At 36.6% G+C, this 25,564-nt stretch overlaps 1 protein-coding gene across 1 annotated transcript in view; it reads left to right on the top strand.

The window, feature by feature from the left end:
• Positions 1–25,564, top strand: part of LOC311072516 (leucine-rich repeat and fibronectin type-III domain-containing protein 2) — a 114,293-nt gene that overhangs the window by 68,494 nt on the left and 20,235 nt on the right. The window contains exon 3 of the mRNA XM_084097568.1: positions 11,780–11,884. The gene's annotated coding sequence lies outside the window, so the exon portion shown is untranslated. The remainder of the gene's footprint in view (positions 1–11,779; positions 11,885–25,564) is intronic.

The following is a 25,564-nucleotide window of genomic DNA, read 5'->3' as shown; positions in this document are numbered from 1 at the left end:
ATATATATCAAAATAGAAAAGTTCTTTAAAATGGTTTTAATATTTGACAACATTACTGTTTTTTTTTATTGATTTTGCTATTTTTCTGTATTATAAATGAGCATGATAAATGGTGAGCATGAGACTTCTTTCAAAAACATTAAAAAAAATTATTATTATTTTCAGTGCACTGTTATAATATGAGCAGAAAATAATTTTGTATAACCTTTTGTCTTCTGTTTGCACTGCGAGAATGTAATTGGAATTTGTTGATCGTCAACTTTAATTTGAAATTATTTGTTTGGATCACATATAAAACTGATACAGAGACATAAATAGTGTATGATCTGGTTGATATGTCACCTGAGACAGCCAGTATGAAATTGAGCTGGACAAGGATGATCAGAGCCACGTGAAGGGACCGTAACTGGTAGAGCGACTATGGACTAAAGTCATCCATCTCTCTCAACACAGAGGACATTGCTATGCATGAAAAGGGAAACCATCTCACTAGAATCTTGGGAAAACACGCCTTTCTTAGCAGTTCATTTCTTTATCTAGCTTGAGGGCTGTGTTGATATTCCGATACGCTGAGGCTGAGATCTGTGTCTTGTCCCCGGGTGTCTGACATTTCATTCGCCGGTGTCCAAAGCATTGCAGCTGTGAGCTCACTGATGTCTCAAGGCATCACACATACTGAAAGAAGAACAAACATGCCACTGTTAAGACTGCACAGTAAGTCTCTCTCGCGCCTTCTCCGCCTCGCTCTTTGACTCATTCTCTCTCATATACGCTTAAACTTCCACCCAGACATACTCAATCTGCAACATTTCATATCTTCAGGACACCCGCATTTTCAAGTGTCACTTGGAGAGCAGAATCCATTTTTGCAGGGCATAGATGATAACATCGAGCATCTGTGTAGAACAAGATGATTTTTATACGGGCATACTAGTGGAATTTGTTTTAGGCCTCTGGGTGTGCAGTAATTGGTTGAACATATACACAAATCTTGGACATTTTTGGGGTTTATTTACACTTGGTCACTTTTTCACACGTTTTTACTGATCGGGCAGCCATCAGAGCATGAAAAGACCGAGATTTAATGCCCGTCGAGACACGATTGAGATGGACAGCAAGCAGAATGTGGTTTGAGATGTAGCCTACTTATATCAGATGCAACTCTGCCAAATGAATCTGATTGCTCAGGCCACATACATACAGTAAATTCCTCCATAACCGATATATGGCAGCATATGGATGTTTGTTTAATCTTTTTGACCTGTTCTTACAGAAAAATACTAATTCCGGGGGGTGTAGCAACCTTTATAACTACTTGTGTAATAATTATTATAAGAGCGATATTTTGCTTGGCCATATAGTGAAAAAAAAAATATAAAATCTGGCTACATGGAACAACAGCTTTAAGACAAAGCAGGAATCCTTTTTCGTGCATCGAATGACCTTACAATTGGTAATTCATAATCCTAACATGGCTAGCATGGCTAGCCACTTGCTATTCAGTAAAATCAAGTACAACTACCAAGTGAATGTCATGTCACCTAATATTCATGAGCCATGCTGATAAGGTTACCTACGTTATATTAAGTGTCTTTAACTATGTACTAGCATTTAAATTAATCATTTGATACAATGCATTTGTGTACACACGTTTTTTATGTAAACTTTGCAGGACAGTGGCCCTCCAGGAGCAGGTTTGGACACCCCTGCTGTACAACACAATAACTACCTTGTACCTAACATGTGAGTCTATAATAGTTAAAGAAACCATTGATTGCAATTCTTTAAGAGAATGTCTGAAATACAGCAACGTAAGCAATATTTTTACCAGACACATCTGATAGATCCTGCTGTCTTTAATCACAGGACTGTTATTTTAGTTCTGCATATGCATATTATGTACTTATTGTACTTATAATGACTTTGTAAGGGTGGATTTCCCACAGCTACTTATACCAATGACGGAAATAAGCACAGTTACAAAAGCTTAATATGTGGGAGAGCGTTGCTATAGAGAGTGACAATATTGTATTGCAATATGTAGCACTTCAAAGTCAATACCAAATCAATATTAGTTAGCACATTATTTGTAATTGAAAAGGTTTAATGACAAAATATGGTTACACTTAAAATAGTCACAATATAGATGTATGAGATGATGATAACTTAAACCATTAATCTTACCCAGCATATATGTAAAATGTTCCGAGAGAGAGAGAGAGAGAGAGAGAGAGAGAGAGAGAGAGAGAGAGAGAGAGAGAGAGAGAACCCCAAGAAAGGGAGCCAGAGAATAATAAGAGAGCCAGAGCACCAAAGAGACAGAGCAACAGTTTCAATCTTCTTTTATCTTTCCCTGACCATGTGACTAAAACCCAAATGTGAGACATTCAAACTGACCAATCAGATAATTACAACTTCCCCCACCGTACTAAAGGTGTGACAATTCATCGACCCCCAAAGTACACACATCTTGGCCAACAGGCCTTGATCACTATCAGCCCCTCTGTGTCTTTGGGAACTCCACATGGTCCTTTTGAGGTAGAAAGAGGGGGAGGAAAACAGTAAAGCAAATGTCTTTGTTCATTTCAAATATCTTGGATTATTTTCAATCCTACAACTTGGTACTAACCCTGAGCCTAAATCTAAACCTAATCTTAACCCATGTAGTTACCTTATTATTACTCAGTACTTTAGAAGGTGCACTAGAAGTGCAACCATCACAAGCTTGGAGTGAAATCATCTTAACAGCCGTTCTGCATATGCTTCATGAAACCATCATTCATGTGACTTGCTCAAAGGAAACTCTAGGAACAAGAAACCAACCACAATTTGTCAGTGTGCTTAGCCTTTAGACCGTGGAGTCCTAAGAAAATCAAAGTTACATGTAATTGGTAGACTACATCAGGCAAGAAGAAGTGGCAGCTGGCTGCTCGTAATCCGCCGAGACGAGCTATCAGAAAGTTAAGCGAGATTATACGATGTATTACAAATATGCTTAGAGTGATGAGATGAGCTACTTAAAAAGTCTTGGAGAGGAGCTTTTCTCAAACCTCCACAGGAAAAAGGGATGAAGTAATGGGGTTTAAAATCCATGTGTAATGCATCCCAGTCTGAAGGGTGGGTAAGTTGGGGTTCGGTAGAAGACTGAGAAAATGCATTGAAGTGCTGAATATCAGGAGCTTAAAAAAAAAACAAAAAAACACACTAAACATCTTCCCGTCAACACGCTGGATTGAGCTTATTCACACTGCATGGCATTTTTCAGGCTTTAAATAGTTTACACAGAACTGGGGGAGGGAAAGGGGGATGGGTAGCAAGTGGAAATAAATTGAAAGGTATTGTGTGGTTATGCTGCAAAAAAATCTCCCTTCTTAAATGTCAACTTAATGTTGCATGCTGTGAAAGCCCACCTTACTGGCTTTTCTTTAACGCTTGTTTTTGTGTTGGTTGCCAGGGGGCACACATTCAATTCACAACCCAACACCAGTTGATTTATTTCAGCATACAAACATGAAATATAATTTCATTTTCTTTAACACAAGATTTCCCATTGCCAAGACCTCAAGCAAAAACCTTATAACAAACTCGCACTTCTATGAGTAAGAGTTCGCTATACATCTAAAATTATTTTGGGATGGATCTTCATACCAGCTTCATTAATAAATGTTCAATATACCAATCGTACAAATGATCTAAAATATATACAAAAGAGTTAAAAATACAAACTAAATAGTTCTGCTAGGAAGGACACATAGAGGACACACAGCGGTGAGGTAAAGCAGATCTTTTAATTTCAGAGAAATGTGACGATGCAAGAGGGAAGCCATGCTTTCCTCTTCCCAAACAGCTCTATCTATCTTCTAGTACATGTCTGTATTTAAACATAACAAACACGAAGATTAGCGCCCCCTGATGTTGGGTAGTATGATGACAACATAGTAAAATATTCAGCTATTACAACCTAAAGATTTGCATGGACAAATCCAGTGCCCATTGTCCATAAAGTTTGTTTCTCTCCTCCTTGCTCTTAAGGCTCAACATTGAAAGTGCCCCATTATGCTTTTTCAAAAAAGTCCTTTGATGCAGTGTGTAATATAACTGTTCATGAATGTAAAAGGTCTGGAAAGTTTGTAAAAATGAAATGCATGACAAATAAAGTTGTCTCCTAAAGGAAAGAATTGATTCTGAACTGCCGAAAAGAGTAAGCAATTCCAGTTTTGTTTCCTGTTACAAACCACGAAGAACGCCATCGTTCCTGTTTGTATCGCTGTGAATCAAGTGCTGAGGAAACCTGAAATTCAGATTAGGTAGACCAGTCACAACAGACTGGGCCGTCTGGCCAATCAGAGCAAAGTATTCTCACGGAAAGGAGGGGTTTAGAGAGGCTGAATCTTCGAATAACCCATTTTAAGACTCTTTGAGAAATGAGGTGATGTGCAATGTATATTATTAGGTGTGTGTGTGTTTTTTTTTTACCTTGCATGTAAAACTATTCTAGGCGACCTCCAAAACTAAATTAGGATCCTTTAAAATAGCATAATTGGTGCACTTTAAACAAGTGTTTAAAACGCATAATAAGGCTGCCAAACTGGATTTGCACCACTTCGAGAAGATGTGTAAAACAGGCCCAATCCTGCAACACAAGTGTCATTTTGAAATCTCCCAACAGAAACGTTAAAAAGTTATTCAATGCCAGTTCTAATGCATGAAAAAAAAAATCAATCCCTTTATTGTGTTCTTGAATAAAATGAGCCTCTGGATATTTTGTGGTTTAAACAAAGGAAATCAAGGACAAGGCGACCTTCAGGATCATTTCTCGGGTCTGGGAATGATTATGATTTACACTCTCTGTTCACCCGCAGTTTGGTTTAATTTATTACGGGTTACTGCTGACTTTATAACAGCTTGCCTTTGTGAGATGCCCCGGATTTCATCATTCTGGTCTAGATACACTGATGTTTCACTCACGTAGTTGAATACCGGTGGGGGCTAATGCTAATGATGCTAACCAGCCAAACCTTAACATTCTGGTTGTATCCATTACCTTGTCATGCATATGAAGGATGTTAGTTACATTACAATTTTTGCAAGGCAACCAACAGAAAACAAGATACATGTCGATGATGCAATGATACAAGCAACATTTGCTAACACAGAACCTCAAACTTAAGCTTGCCAGAGTATTCTATTGTTGCCTTGCAAGCAGTAGTATTTACTTTAATATCTTGCAGTGTATTGAAAAAACACACAATACATGTACACTTATACAGTACCATAAGGATTACTGCAATCCAATCGATACAAATAACCAAGAAAGATGGCATGTGTCAAGTCAAATGAGAGTTCAGTTTGGCTTCATTTTGTCATGATAAGGATTTGCTGTTATCTAGAACCGTGTTATCCTTCCTCTTAGATTTATATTCAGCATTTCACGTAGGAGTCACCAATATTGAACTACAGTACAAATAAAAAATAAGCCTCTTTATTATATTCTGTACATATTATATTCAGACCCGATGGATGTGGTACTGTAGAACAAATCCTTATTATGCATTAAACATTGATTGAACTGACGACATTAGGCTTGCCAGTATTCATTGTTTGAGATAATACACACATGCCCATAATATAGTGAATGTTTGCAGTCCAGCATTGCAGTCTGCAAGAACTGTGGCATTAGAAAAGAATATGTGGTATTTAAATAAATAAAAAAATGCAATGTGCGAGCCTGATTTTTATTACTTTTGTGGCCTTCCTTCAATAGGAAGCACATTATATTTCCAGGTTATTTTATTACCCAGTGAACATTACTGATCCCAAGTAACATCTCTTTCCGACATGCTGCTCATAGCAAGAAAAGAGACAGCGCATTGAACCCAGCGGTCCCTCTCAAATGGCAGAACCTAGATAAGTGGACATGCCCATGGGCCTCAAGCAAGAGGCACATAATAACAACATGGAGGAATATGATAAGCTCTTATCTGAGGGGCACTTGTCCCAAACCTAGTGGAAAATGTGATTACACCTCTCTACAGGAGAACCAAGAGTGTAAGGTAGTTGTAAAAACAGCCTCCTGAACTAAGGCTATGTCTTATATTAGGCCTTGCACTGAGTTCTTGCGGTGAGAAGTCAACTTTTTAACAGTTTTATTTCAATCTGTAAAGAAAAATAATATATGATCTATTTCTGAGGGCTATTATCAATGTTAGCTGTATCTATGCATCACAGCATTGATAAAAAAAACAATCACTGGGGTTTAAAATAATATTATAAATGAATGTCCATGGGAGATAGCGTGTCTCTGCATGTTCAGTATCTATTTCCCTGAGGATGTTCCCCTATATAAGCTGCAACACTGTGGAACTAGCTTTACATCAGTATTCTTGAGACCAAACACAAGGTCATAAGCCAAATGAAACTTCATGAAATGTAATAGTCACTTCATGATATTGATTCTGTTCAAAGGCATCTCTTTTGATGGCATGACAAGAGCAATTTTTATTTACTGTCTGACTTCATAGTATCAAAGCTACAGTTGTATCAAATTCACATTATCTGGGTCACAATAGTGCTTGTGCTTTAACCTTACCTTTACCTTTACATGCAGTGGTTGACTGATATTGATTTTATTGATGGAGTGGTTTTGATGCACTAAGTTGTTTTTATTGTCTTTTATAACAAGCATATTTTATTTAAACACATGAACATGCAGATATATTAGAGTGGCCTAAATGTCAAGCTAATTTAAAGATAGTAAAAACACACACTGAAATTAAATGTATATTTATTTTACTTAATATTTACTTAATAATTATAATAAAGGAATATTATATATTATATAGAGGTAACACAGGGTAAATGACATATTTTATCTTAAAATTGACATTTTGGCAAAATTCACCTAATTGACTTTGATGGCACTATTTATTTAAAGGGACACATGCTAACAAGTTTGAATGAGCATGACACCTCTGTAGGCATATTGTACTTTTTGTCTTTAATATATTTTGCAGCTGATCAGTGGTGATGTAAGGTTAATCAAAGCGCCAGTGAGCTGTTGGTTTCACATTAAAGGTTAAATGTGTCAGATTAAAAATGTTAGTTCTGTTGGCCGTATTGAAAGCTATAGATGTTTTCTGCCCATAGATCTAATGGAGGATTGTATACTACATGTCCTTCTGAAATCAAATCAACTCCTATTGGACCAATGAGCTGGCAAAGCTTATTGTCACTTTTTTTCTTTTTTTCTTTTTTGCATGCAAAAAGAAAAAAAAAAGACACTTTTTTTTCCAGTGTGAAGGATTTTCATGATTATTTTTCTATGCCACATAATAACTTCATAATACGTAGAATCTCAGCCAGCGTCTTTACTTCCGCATAGCGCGTTTAATAGCGAAGTGTACTAGCGGCAAAACTTTCACAAAATTAATTTTCTCAGAAACGGAGACAACGATTTTAGAAACCGATTCGCTAGTCGGATTTCGCATGACATGAGAGAATACTCACCCTCAAAGTTGTCGATGTAGCTCGAAATATATAATTTAAAGCCCTTTGTCTTTCTTACTCTTAGGTGTGACAGCTAACTGCCTCACAATATTGTTAACATCATTCACATTAACCGCTGGAAGTTCTTGTAAACAGCAAGTGTAATTTACCATTATCTCCACCGAATGCATAAACGGCTTCCGACGGACACCGGATGTAACTGCGCGGCTGAGACAAAACGCGGAAGCGATCGTGCATAGAGCCAATAGCTTCATGCTATGAAACTTTTTGTATGCCTCCAGAGTTGAGGAAAATAACATCTGTGTTTCTTAGCTCAGCCAGTGTAACTTATTGAAGAGAGGCGCAAAGGTTAGCCCAGGTTACTTCTATACTAAGACTGGGCTTGTTTTTTGTCAGGTGGCTGAGCAACTCCCATTTTGTGTTTGGATTTGTGTGCGGAGCCTGCTCTGAAACCTCTGACCCTCATAAAGCCTCTGTATTGATGCAGGCAAATTGAGGCTGTCTCAGACCATGTGGAACAGACTGTTCTTTCAGATGCGCCATTCTCAGTATTCTTGCTCATTGGGTGCAAGACTTGAGTGCAAGGTGGTGCGATAGTCACCTTACCCTGTCTTACCGTATAGTATATTATGTTTGTTGTTACAACTTGGTTTGTTCTGTTTAGATGCACTTTTATGTTTATGCTTTGTAAAGCACAATGAGCATTAAGCTCTTTAAATTAAACATTGTGATTATTATTAGTAGCAGTAACTTGGTAAATTGCATGATACGGCCATGTGATATCAACATGTTGGCAGACACACTGTAAAAAATGTTTCTTGTTTCTTTTTTGAGATATTGAGATAACTTTATTAAATTATGATTTCATCAATTCAAACACACTGGTCAAATCAGTTGGATAAACATGATAAATTAAGTTCAGTTTACTAAGATCAAAAATATCCTTTTTTTAATCTTTTTTATTGTGAATAAGGGGCGACCCACCAAATATTTAAATGTTTTTTTTTTTTTTTCTTCTCATATTAGCTAAAATTGGTATCATTGGAATGGAGCCAGTCATCCATCAAAAGAAGATGCATCTCAGAATGTTCTCATTGTGACTGTAAAAAACACAAAGATGCATGCAAAACAGGCGGTGTGTAATGATATGGAACAGGCTGTTATGGAAAATCTAGAAGAACGGCCCAGGGTGTTTTCCTTTTTCTTTTTTAAGTTTAATCTAATGTTAATTGATGATATTTCAACAGTTGCTCTCTTGAGGCTCAGCAACTGAGCGTTCATCTCAAGAGCCTCTTTTAGCCAAACAGGGGTGTTTGTTTATTCTGAATGCAAATGTCAGAGTTTGTCACTGAGCGCTTTACAGCATCTTTCCTCATTTATCTCTAAAGTCTCTTTAAAAAGGTCAAATCCCTCCATTAGATACTGATGCTTTTACATATTACAAGCAATTTGTACTGTTTCATTTAATTGTGGGTATTCAGAATACTTCAAACAATTGTTTTCTTTTGTAGTCATTTTAAATTTTTTTGTTTTGGTGTTTCATAAATGCATTTAAGTGCAGGTCAACCATTTTATGTCAGTTCACATATCACTGAGCTTGAGTTTAGGATCATAGTGAGATTTAAACATACGTTTCCCAGAATGCACGGTGGCTGATTTTTATTATTTGCCACAAAAGAAGATTGCGTCATATTATGCACACACACACACACACACACACACACACACACACACACACACACACACACACACACAGTTCTATTTAAAGAGCTGTCAATACCCATCCCATCTGATGTCGTCTGCATGGCTGCACTGACTTGAAGCCGAATAGGGAATACGCTTCACATGTGATGCGGTAAACTGGTGTGAAGGAAATAAAAAAAAGAACACTAGCTAGACTTGAGCAAGCGAGCTGCTAATCCGACTCTGAGCATATGGAAATTGTTGATGCCTCAGAGCAAAAAGAAATGCAAATGGAGGAGTGTGGAAATTGTTTTCCAAATTGTCATGTTTTGCTCTTATCAGCATCCTCGCTGGAATTATTTGATAAAATAGGATCACAAACAAATGTTCGGATAGAATGAAATTTTTGTCATTATTTACTCACCCTCGTGTTGTTTTTGCACGACTTTCTTCTTTGGAACACAATGCATGAATACACAAAATGATGACCACTCTTTTCCAGATAGTAAATGAGGACGGGCAAAAAAAATTGCAATAATGTTATCATAAATATTGTACATGTGACACATGATATGTTCCAAGTGATCTGAAGCTATGATTGTGCGAGGAACAGACCAAAATTGAATACACTATTCACTGATGATCTATAATTCACTCCACTTGGTTGATAACCCTGCAAGTGGGATATTGAGTCTCAAGAATCTTATCAGTTCAGTTCATGGAAAAATGAAATAATTCAGACTAGTTTTATGAACTGGATCAATCAAGTCATTGAAAAGATCTGACTCAATAAAACGATCTGTTCATAAACCAGACATCACTGTTTCTCTCACGAACATGCCAAGAAGAAATGGGCGGATTACCTTGGAAGATTTTCAGTGAATAATTGCTTACATTTCTATTGTATGTATTCAGCCCTCAAACGGAGGTTATTATAAGGCCCTGGAGTTACATGGACTTCCAAAGGCAGAAGATTTGAAGAATCAGCGGTTAAATGCATTTTTAGCACTCCTCAGCAGTTCAGCCACAGCTTTTTGTTGTATTCTCACTATTTTTATAACGACTGCTTTCTAAACTGTGCAGTCCGATGCAGTTCAGTGTATTAACGGACATGCAGTTTTTACAGTGATGCAGAGAAATTACATATAACCTAACATCTGAAATGTAAGAGAGGTATAAAATAAAAAAGTGACCACTGTGAAAGATGTTGAGCTTCCGAAGGTGGTTTGGGTCTATCAGCTTGTTGTTCTTGACTGTCATTATCGAACTTGGGCTTAAACTGATACAGTAACACCATAGTGTAATTACAGTGTCGTTACATTTCTGACACATGTTCGGAGTGGTAGACCAATCACAACAGAATGGGGCTGGCGGACCAATGAGAGTAGATGCAACAATGTAAATGATAAGATTTAAATAAATAATGTAAATGTATCCCAGTAGACTCCCTAAACAAAATTATGAGCCTGTAAATATTTATTTACCCAAAGGAAAAAAATAAATAAATAAATAACATGGTTACACTTTATTTTAAGGGGTCATTGTTACAGTGTAATTATATATTTAAATACTGAGTAATATTAAGCAACTACATGTACTTACTATAGGGTTAGGGCAGGATTAGGATTTGGTTGTTGCATGTAATTATGCATAACTTACTGTTATTACTATGGTAAGTACATGTAACATGTAACAAGGACACTGTAAAATAAAGTGTAACCAACAGCATTCATACAAAATAAAAAGATTATTTATTAAAAAGAACATACCACACCTAATATATATAGGATACTTGCCCTAGAAATGACTTTCTATGTAAATAAAGAAAGAGAGAGAGAGAGAGAGAGAGAGAGAGAGAGAGACAGAGAGAGAGAGAGAGAGAGAGAGAGGCTGGCCATTATTACCACAGGAGAGGTATAAAGATAAGAATTCATACATAGAAACAGGATATTACTGGAGCTCCTCTTATTATTGGTCTCATCATCTGAAATGACATCGTCCCTCTTTCAAATAAACATTACTTGGAAATGAGTGTGTTTTTGTTTGTCCAGCCATGACAAGTGAAGAGACTCTCTCCAGTGAGGTACAAAAATTATGGCACATTACACTGTGTCCACACAACTACACAAAAGAACAGAAAAAAAAGAAAGAATATTAATAAAAAGAGGCTGTGAGCTTTCAAACACATTCCCTCCGCTTCAGCGTGTCATGTTGCATTACAGTAGAAGCGTGTTGATCGACAGGCCATCTGACATTGTGGAGAATGCTACACAATACTTTATACTGAGCTAACATAAATCTTATTGTGACCACAAAGCTGCATTTATTTGCTGTTTAAACCCCTGCTGTAAAAATGTAATTTAATAAATAAACTTTTATCTGGACGTCCTGGGGATTTAAATGGTATCACACTGTTGTAGAAGCAAAATGGACGTCAAAGGAAAATAAATCACCATTTTAAAGATAGCTTGTTTGTTAAATCCAAACATCCTGGCATTTGAGTAGAAAGCAAGGACATTTAGGTGATATTTTTAACATGCATTGTTGAACGACAATAATTGTGATATTTTTTTCTGCCTTTTTGTTGTAGACTGAGAGCTTTTTGTGGAATAAGGTGTGAGCCTGCTGAGAGCATCTGAGAGTGTGTGAAATCAAGGCTGCGAGAAGGAACCATATGGCACAAAACACAATATAGGTAAGAATGAAGTACTTGTTGATGTGGAAGTGTGCATGTATTCACACCCTTAGATTCAGCCAATCTACACCTGCTTTACCTGTGCTTTTTGTTTTATGAAAGTGATGAAGAAAGGTGGAGAGATGTTATGGGTTTAAGCTTATACATCGCTCAATAGTTTGTTTGTTTGTTTGTTGTAGGAGAGAGACCTTGAAGATGAGTAGGATTATTTTAAAGATCATGTTATTGTCATTGTCCACTTGAGAAGGGCGTTTGGCTTCTGGTTGGTCCCTAAAATTAGTTGACTGTAACTTGAATTAGTGGTCAAGTTGGGGTTTCTTTTTTTTTAAGGACAATGAAGCATTTAGGATTGTTACATCTGTGATTGACACTAGAGAGCATACTACAACCATACTTTTTTTGTATGAACCAAAAAATGAACCAAAATGAACCAAACATTATTTTGTATTATAAATTCAAAATTAATTTATTCACCTTATAGACATGGTATGTGAATGGAATATGTATATATAATGAAATATGTAATGGAACATGTAATGGTCCATGTCTGGTTGCTTTAGGATCAATGTTGAGGAATTGCTCTCCCTAAGCTGTAGTTGTATATTTTGTAATATTTTGGAAACAATATTAGTTTATACCTATATTATACATGTGCCTGGGGAAAAAAATAGCCTCAAACTCCATTTAAAAAGGCAGTTCAGAATTCACACATTGTTTTTCATCTGCATCTGAATACATTTCTACTACAAATAATGTCAGGGACGTATATCCCTCTTCTCACATCACAAGATATCTATGATTTTACAGGAATCTTTTACTTAAAAGTATGAGGATGATGATATTTTGATCCACGTAATTTTCCACACAGAAATATTTGTGACCGCAAATCTAATTTATTTCTCATATTCACCCAGAGATGCAATTCAATATACAATAAAATATAAAACCATATGGCAATTTAGCATCGGTCCCTTCGACTTACTAAAGATAAAAGAAAACGAACCGCAGATAAAAGTCACTGGGAGCAATGGCAGATGAGTTTACCATCAAGAGCATTAGACATGTTCAGAGAGACTACTATCTGTCTGCATGTAGCTTTGTCTCCCTGCATTCATTTTTCAAAAGCAGGATGCACAGATGTTAAGCCATTTTTTTAACCAGATTGTTGTAATAAAAAATGTATGGGAGACTGAGGGAAATTATTACGGGCAAATGTAACAAACTACATGTATTTCATTTCAAATAAGTTCAAGTACAAATGAGTTTCACAGCACATGCTCAGTAAAGTCCTCTCTCTGCCTGTGAAAATGAAGTGTGATCGTTTCACTTAACTACGATTTCCAAAATTTATATATCATTGAATTGAAACTAATGTCAATTTGTCTCAAAGTTGATGGGTAAAAGATAACATGAATGACAGATGTTTACTTACATTGTTACCAGTAACAGTTACAGTACCATGTTGGGTTTCCATGTTTTATGGGGACTTTCCATAGACATAATGATTTTTATACTGTACAGACTGTATATTCTATCACCTAACCCTAACCCTACCCCTGATCACAACCCTCACAGGAAACGTACAGCATTTTTACATTTTCAAAAAACAAAACATCACTTAGTATGATTTATAAACTGTTTTCCTCGTGGGTACCAAAACATTTCCCCACAAGGACAAGGGTTTTGGATACTGCCATCTTTGTGGAAAAATGTTGTCCCCAGAAACACACACACACGCACGCACGCACGCACACACACAGCAGCAGTTATATTAATTGTGCTCTTATAATAGGTGGATTTTTTTTTATTTTAACAATTGCTCCAAACTATGCCCATATTGCAGGGGTTATTATCACACTAGGTCTTCTATTAAATTTAAAATTATATCCTAATCTGTTTATAAGCCTATTAATGTTACAGTCACTTTTGGAACATATAAATGGTTCTTATACCAAAAGGAGTAGTAGATGTAGTTTTTGAGTTATACAAGAAAAAGTAAAAATGCTACAACTGGTCTCCCTGCTATTTATTGTAGAGCAGGAACAAAAGCTAGCAGGGAAGGATACTTTTGTATTCTCCATCAGTTCGTGTGTTCTGTCATGGTAGTTTTTTGGTAATAATATGACATGACACATTATTGAAGTGCACATAGCATGAGAAAATGTGACACAATGGCTTCTTCAATTTTCTGTGCCCATCAACTGTCAGAAAAAGGTCTGTTGAATATTCATTGCGACTGAAATAACAGCAGTGGATGTTTCACTCTGTTCTTTCAGTTCTGGGAATTTTTATTACATAATCAGAGATGTTATCAATGTATATATTTCAGTTCTTTCACAATGGGATATTCAATGTCATATATATTTTTACCTTTAGAGCATTGTGTCCACATTGTGAGTGTACATATCAAATTAAAAAAGTCTTATGCTATGACAGATCTAACTTCACATATGCACCATCAGGGGAAACAAAAAAAAAAAATCAGCTAGCTTTTAAGTCAAGTCAAGTCAAGTCTATTTGTATAGCGCTTTTCACAATACAGATTGTATCAAAGCAGCTTCACAGTATTAAATTAAAATAATACAACAAGGTTTGTTTCTAGTGGAATATATTGATTGATAAAATTAAATTAAATATTCCCAAAATATCCCCAACTGAGCAAGTCAAAGGCAACAGTGGCAAGGAACCGAAAAAAACTCCATCAAGTGACCTAATGGTGACCTGAAACTCCATCAAGTGACCTAATGGAGAAAAAAAAAAAAAAAAACTTGGGAGAACCCAGGCTCAGTCGGGGCCAGTTCTCCTCTGGCGTTTATGAACTAGAGGCCGGATTGTAGTTTGAACTGTAAGATTAAAAATATTATATGAATGCCTGGCTGAAGAGATGCGTCTTTAATCTAGTTTTAAACTGGGAGAGCGAGTCTGAGCAACGAACAGTATCAGGAAGGCTATTCCAGAGTTTTGGAGCCAAATGTGAAAATGCTCTCCCTCCTTTGGTGGATCTGGATATCCTAGGTATGACCAAAAGCCTCGAATTTAGTGATCTTAAAGAGCGCGATGGATTGTAGGGCGATAGAAGATCCGTTAAATAGACTGGAGCTAAACCGTTTAGGGCTTTATAAGTCAGTAGCAATACCTTGTAATTAATACGGAACTTTAGGTAACCAATGTAGTGATGATAAAATAGGTGTTATATGATCATATTTTCTTGATCTAGTAAGAACTCTAGCGGCTGCATTTTGGACTAACTGTAGCTTGTTTATTGAGGATGCAGGACAACCAGCTAATAAAGCATTACAGTAATCTAGTCTCGAGGTCATGAATGCATGAACTAATTTTTCTGCATCAGAAACTGATAGCATGTTACGTAGCTTAGCAATGTTTCTAAGGTGGAAAAAGGCTGTTTTTCTAACATATGAAATATGATTTTCAAAAGACAGGTTGCAATCTAGTATAACACCCAGGTCTTTTACTGTAGAGGATAAAGTAACAGGACATCCTACTATGTTAAAGTTGTATTGTGAGAGGTTTTGTGGGCGGTTTTTAGTACCGATAACCGATAAGTAGTACCTCTGTCTTGTCTGGATTTAATAAAAGAAAATTGTGCGTCATCCAATCTTTTATATCTTTTAACACACTCTGTCAATATGGATAATTTAGCGTTTTCATCCGGCCGTGATGAAATATATATTTGAGTGTCATCAGCATAACAATGGAAACTAATTCCATGTTTCCTTATAATATTTCCAAGTGGCATCATATATATTGAGAATAATAGAGGGCCTAACACAGATCCCTGCGGCACTCCATAGTTTACTGAAGTTATTTTACAGCTAACCTTTTAATGTTTATTTCTCCAAGAATACATTAATTCTGTTTCTCTGTGGCAAATTAGCTTGTGTAGGCACAAAAAGTATCAGAACAGATCAGTTACATTCCGTTTATATGCAGAGAACAAAATATCTTGATTTTGAGTTTTGAAGAACATAGAAATGGCTGGGTGGGCACAGTTTTCTTTAAGGATGTCTATATATAATATTTGGAGAAATCTATCTGTTAGAACTTTATATATGCTAAAAGTTTGTTTGGTCCAGTATAAGATCATATAGCTTCAAAGTTAACAAAAATGAACTAAAAGCCACAAATTGCACTTTCCTTTAAAGGTGCAGTAATCAATTTCTGAGAAACACTGTTGAAAGTGGATTGGACTGAGCAGCAAAACACACTTGTAGCCAATCAGCAGTAGGGGGCGTGTCCTCTCATGATGGGGGAGGAGAGAGAGTGAGATTTGAAGAAAGACTGTAGAAAGAGAGATGGCTGAGAGACATTACAAAAGAGAAAAGCTCAGAGGAATTTCACTGGAAAATTAAGGGTTATGATCAGGCAAGAGCTTTAGGAACCGCATTAATATTAGAAAAGCTTTCCAGCGGGAAGGCCTGAAAACGGACGTGAGGTTGCGTTGTTTCTGTGCCATTGGTTTTGCTGTTTCAAAGAACCGAGATAAACTGTTGTTGTAATGTTAGCTCTAGTAACAGCACAGTTTTGAGTGTCATTGTTTGTCTGGAGCCGGTGTGCTGCTGGCGACTAATAACTAACATAGCTGTATATATTCTTGTGTACTGTATGTTCATTTTTTTTTGTCCTTCCTTGTCATTCATTCACCATCTTGACTTTGTTTTACGTGTCACATTATTTTGCTTCGCTTCAGCTATCAGCTGTCACACAAATCTGTCAGCATTGGTCCAATTAGGCTGAAGATGGTTTTAGGAGGCTGAGAAGTTGCTGTTGTCAACAATGTGTAGTCCTCCTCATATGCTGTATAGAACTTCACGTGTCACTTGCAGGCATTGTTTCTTTAACTGCTCCTGCATTTCGTCAACTATATCCTTGACTGGTTCAACTTTCATGGACTTTGAGCGCATGCATTTGGAAACCTTTGGTAATTAATGGCAGTATTTAAGCAAAGAATCAGCACATTGTAAGGCTTGAGTTTTAGTATCAGCGCATTTGCATGTACCTACCTTCAATTCTCAGTGCAGAGAAAACAGCTGCATATAGGCTACATTTACCTCTGACTATGGATCCAATTTTACATTTCACAGACACTATTATCCAAAGGGACTTATGGTATACATAAGTGCAGCAAATACACTAAAATAAGCTAAGATACATACTTGTGGGAGCTGTGAAGAAACATAAGGTTATTGTCTACGGAAAGCACCTGGCTGCTTAAAAACTCAATGGCATATTTATAGCTGACACTTCCTAACCTAAGACTTCACAAGGGATTTTAAAATGTGCTAAAGAATCAGAGGCTAAAAGAATAAACGCATTGTTCTCCAAAGAACGATTCAGAGTTAAGGTTGCAGTAAACCACGAGAAACCCTCAGCAGACCCAGCAACAGCTTAAACAAGAAAATACATGTACACATACAACCTTAACACACAACTCTCTAATGCAGCAGATAAATGACTGACCAGAGATCTCTGGAGAGAAAAAAACAGTCCTTACTTTAAGTGACTACTTATGTTTTTGATGTTGGTTTCAGCATTGGATTCTAGTGTTCTAGTGGGCTTCTTAAATTAATACCACATTATTTGACCACCAAGTGCTGCTTCATTTTGACTAGTCAGACCAATTTGATCAACCAGCTTCATCAGAAAGATCATGCTGTAATGAGTATCACTACCCTGTTGTGTTCGCTTTTTGCTAGTGGACACAATGACTGTGCTGGTCTACCAGGCAGACTAACACCAAACCAGCATAAACTAGCATGGACCTGGATGGTCCATATTTAATGGTGAAAGAAACAAACCAAGCTAGCCAACTTTTAGGCTTCTAACCAGGTGTGTGTTTCACATACAACAAGTTCTGTCAGGACCACTATCGTCAAATACGATTGACTATTAGCATATAGTTAGGATTGGCGGTATAGTTCTGTTCTGGGCAAGAACTCCCTGCGCATCCATGCAGCCTAGCATGGATAAGAGCAATAACCCCGCTTAGGGTCAACAGAACAGAACCAACATGAATGTATTGCAGATATCATTAATTAATAAAGATTGTAATGTACAACATAATTCGAGAATTTATTCTGATTCAAAGGGCAATCAGAATGCCAAATACTGACTGGACAAGAGGAGGAGCTGGGGATGGAGGAGGGTTATTAGCTCCTGAGAAACACGATAGCTGCTGATAATACTGAAGGAGCTTGTATATGTATACAGTGATAGACATTGTATTCCTATAGATAGATGTGGATCAGCTGAGAGTCAGCTGATGCGAGCTTGACAAACATGACCTGCGAGAACTGACGCTACGCTTGATTTAACTCACTGCTTAATCACTATAGTATGATACATTGATGGAGAAATTATCTATGTTTCTCAAAACTGTAGTAACATGGTCACACTTATGTCACTTGAACCATGTTAGTTCCTGTTACGCACCCAAGGTGTGTTAAAACTAAAATGGAAACTCTTGTCAAACATGGTGAATAATGAATGCACATGCAAATACTGTACATCAGAGAAGCTCAGAGTAGAATAAGGAAAGATCCCAGTGGCTCAAAGCACCAGCTAGACACAAGACTCCAGAACCAGTCAACCTCAAAAACTTGAAAGGTGTTGTAAGCAAACACAAAGAAAAATCTATATAAATACCAATACACATCACTTAGCGGTGTTGTGCAGTGCAGTCAATGTCTCAGGAGCGCCAGGAAATGCTCCAACCATTCAATCAATTCAGTTATTTTTATTTTATTGTTTACAAAACTTTTTATAAACACACTCTCATTATCTACTGAACAATTTCCTTGACTTGCAATCTGTACTTCTATGTCAAATAACTGCAGGCAAATCACTTTCAGGAATCCAGCTACTGCTCCTTTTCTTAACCTGACCCCTCGCAAATCCCTGTGGAAATGAGACCGGATCCATCACAACTGTGGCCTTGAGCAAGTCACTTAACCCCAGCTTTCTCAAGAGAGGACTGTGTCTGTCAAGAGTTCATGGTTCTGTTCTGATGTTTAAACAGTGGCAAATTACATCAGTTGCATGTCAATAAATAAAGATTGTATTTTTTAACAGTGCAGAAACATTATATTAACGCTGTTGTGATATTGTTGTGTTGTCAATTTGGAGTTTGCTTTGCTCATGATGTTGGGCTATGGCCCCAGTGGTGACCATTTCAAGATTGGCATTCATATTTCATATTGAAGGCTCATCCTTATGCACTTGAGGAATGGAGAAGGATGTAGAGAAGTAATCCTCATAAATAAAACAAGCAGAAAGCACAACTACATCTCAGTGTGTGCCTGTATTCAAGACTGGGACATAGTGTACAGTAACTAGTGTACCCATTTGTCTATAAGTATCCTCTGCTTGGTACTTACTGTATGCAATTACATTAAGTGAACACAAGAGTGTTTAAATTTATACTGTAGAATTATAGTATTATAGCAACAAAGAGGATTAGAAGATTAGAAGTACAACAGACTTTATCTAAAAAAGAGACACTGTTGTAATTCGGTGTTAATCACAGATAATTTTCATCTTATGAAATATTATTACATATTAAAGCATTTTCATTGTTTGCTTTTTTCTGTCTTCAGCTGAATAATGTTCCATGGCAGTGTTGCAGTGTTTTGCTTTATATCATACACAATATTTTCCAATTATTATACAAACATACGCAATTCTGTTGAATTGAAACATTAATGGACTTCAATTGATTTGTCGAGATATATTTATTAACAAACCATATACAAATACTATTAACAAAATGCAAAGAGATTGTTTTGTAATAGTTTTTTTTCTCTTTTTTTCCGTCTTTATCAGTCTTAATCATCTCTTGCTACCACATTCAACAAAAGACTCTGACTCTGCAAAATGACTAATCCAACTAAAAGTCCTTAGTCATACCTCAACAGGGTATTGTCTCTTATTACTTTGAGATTGCCCTGTTTTTTTTGTGGGATAATTATTTCCGTGGTAATTAATCAGTCTCAGAGAAAACAATTCCCTCCATTTTAATTCCTCTCCAATAGAGCGCTCATCAGTTAAACAACTCGGGAAAGAACAATCACAAAAGTAGGCCACCACTGATGTTTTTTTTTTTCTTTTGTTTTTTTCCTCACAGCAGTGCACACAATTCAGAAATTCCCCAGGAGGAGCAGCATCATTGATCTACTGAAAGCTGCATAAGTTTTCTATCCCGGGGAATCAGTGTGACAAAAGCATCAGCGTGAAACTAATGCACCAGAAATGCCACGGTTGCCGCCCAGTGTCTTTGCAATAACCTTTGTTTGCTTAAACTGAACTCCAATAAAACAGGGGTTACTTTTGGCTACATGCAAGAGTTAGAGACTACAGTTTTCCTTTCTGCTGAAAACAGGGCACGCCGGCTTTCTGAATGTGCACTTGGTGTGTTAGCCTTTTATAGTCTTCTTCTGTGCAATGCTCTCTATGAATATATTCATGTAACATCTTCCCAGAACATAGGCCTACTTAAGCCTACTATTTTTGTAACTTAACTACCAGAGTGTGAGGGCTTTGTACAAATGACTTACATGGGGTGTTCATAGAATGACCCACAGGTGCATAATGAGGTTACATTTTGCATAGTTTTAGCATGCTTGTTTTATCTCAGTTAGTCTCCCTGCAGTTTTAACTGAAGTGTGAAGTTTTACTGTACGTGCAATGATGTCCATGGCAATTAATCATGTATTGTTTGGCACTGATTGATCGTTAGATAACCTCCTGGTTTGTTTATTATTATTATTTTTAATTAAATAATTATAATACTATTTTTTAAATTATTATTAGTAGTAGTAGTATCAGTTTTTACAACATAACTTATTACACTTAATATGAAACTGTGGGCTGTTGAAAACAGACATGTGGTTAGACTAAGTTTCAGTAACCTTACTAATTTGCTGTGTTAATATATGTTTCAAAATGTAAAAGTAAATTAGAAATGATTCTTAGTTTGAGAGAGACATAATAACATGTGATTCAGTGAATGAGGAAATACACTGTTAAAAAAAAAAAAAAGGTAACACTTTAGTTGGTCCAATTCTCACTATTGACTAGTTATTAACATGCATATTACTAGGATATTGGCTGTTTAGTACTTAGAAAGCACATATTAATGCTTTGCTCTGCATTACCATATTCTACATCGTTTAATCCTACTCAATACCTAAACTTAACAACTGCCTTACTAACTATTTAATTTTGAAAAATTGTGGAAACTGGCAATTACATATTGGCCCATTAAATGACTTCCAAATGATTATCCCCATCCAAAAAAAATGCATTGTACTAATCATAGTGTGAGGTATTCACTTAAAATTAAAAATGTATATTTAATGAACATATTTAATTGTGCTCAGTCAATCTATCTGTGGAAAAATCTGTGTTGGCTGAACAAGTCCTACATCCAAAAAAACTGTAGAGGAAAACCATTGGTATGGACAATTCAAATGTGGATGCGTGGGAGAGCGAGCGTATCCGAAAAAGCCGATGCTGAAGACTGAAACAAACATTCAAGAGAGTATACAGATATCCATCGTCACAAGTTCCAAGACGTTATGGTGAGTATTGAGCACTGAAATTATTCTCAAAAGTTTTGCTTTAGGACAGTAGGACCCGTATAAAGTTTTAAAGGCATTTTGTAGAATCCCAGATTCATGCATTCATGATCATGTTTTCCCTGTTACGACATAATTATCTGATGGTAGCCAATAGTTTTATTTTCCTCATGTCATACATGTATAAAATACTGTTTGATCGACTTCTGAGATGTAATTTGTGTGATATTTGTGAACAGAACGTTAGATTGCATTCGGGTTTTACAGCCTTTTAATATCAAACACGTCAAGCTTGTGACTTTCTAATTCATTCATTTTTCATCGCTCATATCAGTAACTTTAAGCAGTCCTGAAAGCTGGATATATTTACATATCAAGAAATAAACGATAAAGCAAAATCTACAAGTCTCGTTCTCATTATATAATTATGTAACTTCTGTTCTGTTACTTGCCTGGGGAACTTTGCCATTAATGCTAGTTTTTATTTTTATTTGCAGGTTTTAACCTATGTAGTGCCACTTTTGAAAGTTTTCTTCATCACCACACCAAGACATCCAGCTACGAAGAAGACTTATTAAATGGTTTCAGTGTTTTTCCTTATTTAAAATATGGTATTTTCAACAAATATCCTGTGTTGGAATTGATTTGTTAATAAAGTAATGTGATAAAATGTCAACCCTGTTGCCTGTGTTCTGAATTTGCTTAATGTGTTTGTTTTTCATGTTTTGTTTTTTTTTGCTTCTTCTTTTGTGACAGTTAGAAATAAATTGCTACTACAATTTACAATATGTAATTGGACCAACAACACGGTTTGGTAAACTACATTTTTCCATTGGCTCAACATGTTATTTCTGATTGAGCCCATGTGAACAGGCCATTGCCACAATTGATACAGTTAAATTCACAGAAATTCAATTAGGCCAATTGAAAAAATGTGGATGTGACCAGTCACTAGAAATGAATTATCTCATGGATTCAGTCAAGGATCAAGGTTTGGCAGGTTAGCATGACCTCGTTAAGATCTTTCTTCTCTAATGACCAGAGAATTATCCATAAATAAAAAGGGCATTGTTCCACCCAATAATTATATTGAGACATTGTTCAGTATTTGACTGTATTTGCATGTGAGGAATTAGAATCTAGAATGAACCACCGTTGTTCACCACAGTGTTGACGGTCTTGCTTGTTATTAAAACCACGCAGAGCACAACATGCAAATCTATGGATTGTTTGTCCCTTATTATTGGATTCTGTCTTCAAGCATCTGCAGTGTTAATTATATAACATCATTCCCATGGGTCTGCCTATCTTTGCATAAACAAACAGATTCTGCGACAGAACTACATGGGGCTCACAAATGAACAACAAGTGCAGCTGCTGTTGATGCCAAGCGTGTTTTGTTTGTGCTACACGGCCTCAATTATGGAGCAGGGCGCTGAGACCTTTGGTTGAAAGCTTCTCATTTGTGATTGTCTCAACGAGGTACTAGGAAACCTTCCATATAGAGGAGACTGCGATTGCTTTCCTCTCCTGGTAGTTCCTGCCTGAAGTCGCAAAAGGCAAAGCTTTTAGCGTGCTGTTATATCTTTTACCAATAAACATCTCTGCAGCCTTATATTTTCTCCTCTCTTTCTTCTCCACTCTGGATTCTTCTTCCATCTTTATTCCTCTATATTACTTTTTTTCCTGAATTTTATTCATCTTTCTTTCTCACAAGCTCAGCTTCCTATGTTTGAAAGGGTGTTCTGGCAGTTGTTAATTAGCTTTTCTAGTGGAATGATAGTGGAACTTGGAGAAGTGCACAGCGGGCTGGCTGTGGAGAAAGGGATTTTGGGATGCTTTGGCAGATTGGAATAGAAATAGTTTGGGATATTCAGTTCTGTGAGCTTCAACACTTGCAAAGAGGAGCTCATCCAAATGCGGTTTCATTTATTTTCTTAAGGCGATGAATCTTAAAATGACAAAAATGATTGACCATTTTATATATAATGTACACATACATATATGTAAATATAACAAATAGTAATTATATATTTTTATTTTTAATGGAACATTTTGATGTGTATATATATGTTATTCAATTATTCAATATATATTCAAATGTTCAAGGAAGCCAGATATGCGCAGATTCGCCACAATACACTGTATTTAATACATCATGATCTCACGAGTTGAGTATTTGCGCTAAATCTGCATAGATTTGGCTTACAAGAACTTCCACAGCAAATTCCATAGAATTTCATTCTTTTAATTAAGCGGTTTCATAAATGTATCAACATTTGTTACTTTATGCACTCCAGATTTTTTTAAAATGTATACATGAATGTATCAATTCTATCACACTGAAAAAATGCATATACATGTAAATAAATAAATAAATAAATAAATAAATACTTAAACATATTGGGGTAAAAAATTAGACTAAAAATATAGTTTATGCTAATGCAACATTATAGCAATGAAATGCAGAGAAAACAATGCCTTTGTTGGATTATGTATTGCATTCTGACATTTCAGAACAGAACAACATCTAGAAGTGTTTACGGTTAAATATAGAATATACGCAGAATATGTGTCAGCTTATGGCTTCGCCACGGCTCTTTCGCCTTCGTTTGTTGAGTCAAAGCCTCTTGTGAGTTGTGTCTTGCCAGTGTTATATGTTATAAGGGTGTTATGTGAGGTGTAGAGAATGATGTATGGAGCTTTTAGGTCTGCCCTAAATCTGCATCTTTGCTGTCAATATAGAGGACTTGTAGAGTTCGAGTGACAGCCATAAATCACAGCACTTAAGAACGTGCTGTGCCGTGCTCTCTCAAAGCGTGAGGGGGCTTTATGCCATTTCTCCACATTAGATTAGCCAAAAGGCAGGGGGTGGTCCAACCTCTCCTCCTCCAACTCCTACAGAACCAGATTCTTCCATTGAGTGGAAAAGCAGGATTTTTTTTGTGTGTGTGTGTCATTTTCAAACCCTCTCAGGCAACGGGCTTTTACTCTCTCTCTCTCTCAGTGGTTGTGATATGGGTGCCATCCCTTCATGCCGTGTCTGGAGGCTGTGCGTGGGATGCTCGAGGTAGGTTGATGTCTGGCAGCCTCAGATAAGAGCAGGACCTGGTTCTCCCACCCGCAGGACCTGGAGGGGGAGGGGGAGGGGGAGGGGGAAGGGGGGTGTTGTGGACTGCATCAATGGTGCTGTGCTAAAATCTATTGAGGACGTGGGCGGTCGAGACTGGTGCTTGTGCAGCACGGCTGTGACAGGAAATCCCCCGGGATTTGGTCTTTTACAGTGTACAATGTACATGTTCTTCGTACCCGGTTGGGGAGGGTCGCCCATAGCCAGTTACGTACCAGAGCCCTTGCTAAAGCATTAGAAATAAAAAAAAGGAACATGGAAGCTGATATTCTACCATTGCTCTCTCTTATCATCATACTGATGATATGTCATCATACTTTTTTTGTCAGTCAAAACCCCTTGGAGATAAAATATTTACTTGTACATTTAATATTTCAATAATTTATTTATTTTGTTGATCCAAGAACAACATTTTGAAAATGTAGTCCTAAACCCTTTCCCTACCCCTAAACCTAACCCTACCCATAATTTGTAATACAATCAGAGGGAAATGATAGGTAAATAACACTGATGCAGAAGCACCTAATACTGAATGTAAGCCTAAATTACATAAACTGTAAACTTGTCCCTCAAATCTGATTGGTTGATTGGAATTTTGTTCCAATTTCATGTTCCAGGAACATGTTGTGCTTAGTGAAATCACGTTCACCATGCAAAGGAAATAGAAATCTAAAGCCCAGTTTCAATTAATGCAACATAAATGATTCATGTAGTTCCAACACACACATAAAAAGATTAAGTTAACTTTTAATTTACACATTAAGGTGGATTGAACTTGATGAAATTGAGTGCAAATTCAAATGACATTGTGTCATGTTTGCTCATTTTAATGAACTAAACTGAGCAGGCAGCTTTTTCTTCTTTTTCTTTTTCAAACGTTGGCTAATTGTTTGAATTGAGCTGATGCATTAGTTAACCCTGTTACCAAACAACTATTTAAAAGGTTCAGACTCATCT

The sequence above is a fragment of the Abramis brama genome (genome assembly GCF_963993115.1).
Source record: "Abramis brama genome assembly, chromosome: 21".
NCBI lineage: Eukaryota > Metazoa > Chordata > Actinopteri > Cypriniformes > Leuciscidae > Abramis > Abramis brama.
Note: the sequence above shows the minus strand (reverse complement) of the source record. Positions and strands in the feature narration are given on the sequence as shown.